Genomic DNA, 3,833 nt, shown 5'->3' on the forward strand with positions numbered 1-3,833 from the left:
TAAATTTTATTTTACATAATTCTCATTTTTAAATGCATGATGTTTTTGTAGTCATATATATTACCGAGTATATGCCTGACAGAAATTCTCCTCTGATTTAGGCGCTGATGAGAACTAAATACTCTTCTTACAATTTTATACTTATGACTAAAAGAATATTCTAATAACAAGAAAATCTTTTTTAAAAAAAATATTTATTTATTTATTTGGTTCTTCCAGATCTTAGTTGCTGCACGTGGGCCCCTTAGTTGTGACATGTGAACTGTTAGCTGCAGTATGCATGTGGGATCTATTTCCCTGGCCAGGGATCGAACCTGGGCCCCCTGCATTGTGAGCACAGAGTCCTAGCCACTGCGCCACCAGGGAAGCCCCAAATCTTTTGAGCTCTGTCCTTTTCATACCTCTATTATTTACATATTCCTTTTGTTGCGTATCTTGGGACACATTTATATCCCATCGTGATCTGTGGCTGTAAACGTTTGTGACGTGATGATGGGTGACTCAGCACAGGGCCCGTAGGGGTACCCACCATTCCTATACAGTGGATTCAAAATGCCCTGACAGTACATGAAAGGGGTTTCATCTACTAAATACAAAGTTTATGTATCCCCAACTCAACTTCTGCTACCATCTAGCCAAGATGCCCATGGCTGCTTCAGTGTTCCCTGACACAAAAGGAGAGGTGTGACAGAGGGGAAGTTGTTGCTTGAAGAGATTATCAGTCTTAACTAACTGTTAAAATATTTTAATTGTATAAATTTAACATAATTATAGGGCCGTATGAAACAACAGCTACTGTCTCACCTTTGAGTCTTTGTGAGCAAATGGCTCTGAAGTTTAAGATTCATTAGGTACGTGGTAAATCTTCTGGTTTAATGTTTACTGAATGTGTAAATTAAAGAGCGTATTCAACTATATATATTTTGATATGATCCCCACAAAAGCTACTGACATATAATGCAATAAAGGAATACCACCTATTTTTCTATTTCAAATTCAGAAATTCTTATGCTAATTAGAAGCAAGGTTCTAGATACAATATTAATAAGATTCTTCTTGGTCCTCATCATCAATAAAGAATTGACCAAATATTTCCAGCTTAATTTTTTAAGTCAGAGAGTAACATTTTATTAAAATACAACCATATACATTTTAATTATAAACCTCAGATTAACAATTGATTAAACTATACAAACATCTTGGTAAAATTAAGCATTTTCCGATTTTTTCTGAAATTTCTTTTGACAATTTTATCATGAAAAAAATAACCTGTGATCATTTTACATTGTCTAAAGAAAATAATTTAATAAACCTATTAGGGCATTATTGAAGTTTTTATTATCCTGTAATAACTCCTTAATAATGAAAACATTCTCTTCCAAATAATCTATTATTATTATCATTTTTAGAGGTCTAGCTCTTTCGACTGAAAAAGATATACAACCTAAAAGTTGAGAATTATTTTATTTGGCAGACGGAACTGAGGACTTAAGCCAGGAAGATAGCTTCTCAGCTCTGAGGGATGCTCTGAAGAGATAAGGAAGGAGACAGGGTAAATAGGAGTTTTTGCAACAAAACCAGGCAGTCTGAACAAGACACCAAAAGATTACTGTTAATTAAAGAAAAACAGACATCTCAAGTTAATGAAGTTAGTGCTTTTCTATGTATGGGAACATGCAAGAGTCTGGGCTCTTTAAAATCATTCCTTTGATGTGCACCTCAGCTATCTAGGGCCAGTATCCTGTTCTTTTCCATCCTGAATCCCCTTAGGGTACATAATCTGGGGCTGCTGCAGTGACTGATGGTTAATGGCTTGATGGCTGCAACATCCTTTGTTTTCTGATATGGTGGGTGACTTTCTTTGTAGACAATACCCTGGGTGATGATTTTGCATGAATTCCAGAAATTCTCTAACATTTTTATCAGCTTCCTGAAATTCTGTATGTTAGAATTTGCCATTTCACTTGATAATCAATTTGAATTCCATTTCCATTATATTTTGTGATATCTAATATATAGAAAAGTTAGACTGGTCAAACAGACAGGGATACACATTATTGTAAAATAGGGACAGCTGATTTGGGGAAGAGTGTATCAGTCTGCTTGGATCACCATGACAAAATACCAGACTGGGTAGCTTAAACAACAGAAAATATTTTGTCACAGTTTCGAAAGCCAGAAGTCTAAGGTCAGGGTGCAAGCAGAGTTGGTTTCTGGTGAGACCTCTCTTCCTGACTTGTAGATGGACACCTTCTCATTGTGTCCTTACATGGCCTTTTCTCTGTGAATGCATAGAGAGAAAGAGAGAGAGACCTTTGGTGTCTCTTCCTCTTCTTATAAGCACACCAGTCCTAAAGTGTTAGGTCTCTAGCTTTATGACTACGTTTAACCTTAATCTTCTTTAAAAATTCTATCTCCAAATACAGTCACGTTGGGGGTTTATGGCTTCAACATATGAATTTTGAGGGAACACAATTCAATCCATAACCAGGACTAATATAATGAATTCTCAGTTTATTAAAAATATGTTCATATTAATGTTATTTTGCTCTAAACTCTACATAATGAATATTTAGATAATAAATACCCACTTTCTTTCAACATGTTACATATTCACTCTTTTCTTGTCTGCATGTGTTCTAAAGAGAAGTCCAATGTAATTCTTATCTTTGTTTCTTTATAACCATAATTCTTTTTCTCTTCTTTCGAGATTTTTCTCTTTGTTTTTTTTTTTGTTTGTTTGTTTTGTTTTTTTTGGTACGCAGGCCTCTCACTGTTGTGGCCTCTCCTGTTGCAGAGCACAGGCTCTGGATGCGCAGGCTCAGCGGCCATGGCTCACAGGCCCAGCCACTCCGCGGCATGTGGGATCTTCCCGGACCGGGGCACAAACCTGTGCCCCCTGCATCGGCAGGTGGACTCTCAACCACTGTGCCACCAGGGAAGCCCTCTTTGTTTAGCTTTTTTGCAATTTGATTATGATACACCTAGGTGTATGTTTTTTTTTTTGGTATTTATCCTGCTTGATGTTCTCTGAGCTTTCTTGATCTGTAGTTTGGTGTCTGTTACTAATTTTGGAAAGCTCTCTGTCATTATTTCAAACAGTTCATCTGCACCTTCCCTCTTTGTTCTCTTAGTATTTCTATAATGTGTATGTTTTACTTTTGAAATTGTCTTACAGTTCTTGCATGTTCTATTCTTTATTATTTTCATTCTTTCTCTCTTTTCATTTTAGAATGCAAAGTTTCTATTGACATATTTTCAAGCTCACTAATCCTTTTTCAGCTGTGTTCAATCTGCTATTGGACCCATCAAAGGCATTTTTCATTTCTGTTGAAGTTTTTTTTTCTAGCATTTATTTTTATTCTTTCCATCTCTCTGCTTATAATACCCATCTCTTCTTTCATGGTGTTCACTTTTTCCACTAGAATTCTTCACATATTAATCATAGTTATTTTAAATTCCTTATCTGATAATTTCAAAAGCTGTGTCTTTTCTGAGTCTGATTCTGATTCTTGCTTTGTCTTTTTAGATTGTGTTTTTCTTGCCTTTTGGCATGCCTTGTAATTTATTATTGAAAACTGGGTAATAGCAACTGAGGTAAATAGGCTTTTAGTGTGAGGTTTCATATTAATCTGGCTGGGCATTGGACTGTGCTTAATGATTACTATAGCTGTAGGTGCCAGAGGCTTCAAATTTAAGTGTCCTTGTTCTTGTCTTGCCTGTAGTCTTTGGACTTCCCCATCAGTTGCTCCTCAGTTAGTCTGTGTATTGCAGTTATTGTTTTTGGCTGTAAGCCACTGTTATTACACAGGAGTTCTTTTGCTGTGGTGGTA

General features: G+C 36.0%; 1 non-coding gene across 1 annotated transcript; it reads right to left on the bottom strand.

The window, feature by feature from the left end:
• Positions 1-293: 293 nt before the first annotated feature.
• TRNAV-CAC (transfer RNA valine (anticodon CAC)) lies at positions 294-366 on the bottom strand. Its single transcript has one exon. It is a non-coding gene; the product is annotated as a tRNA-Val (tRNA).
• Positions 367-3,833: the final 3,467 nt, after the last annotated feature.

This window comes from Phocoena phocoena, chromosome 6 (assembly GCF_963924675.1).
Source record: "Phocoena phocoena chromosome 6, mPhoPho1.1, whole genome shotgun sequence".
Classification (NCBI taxonomy): Eukaryota; Metazoa; Chordata; class Mammalia; order Artiodactyla; family Phocoenidae; genus Phocoena; species Phocoena phocoena.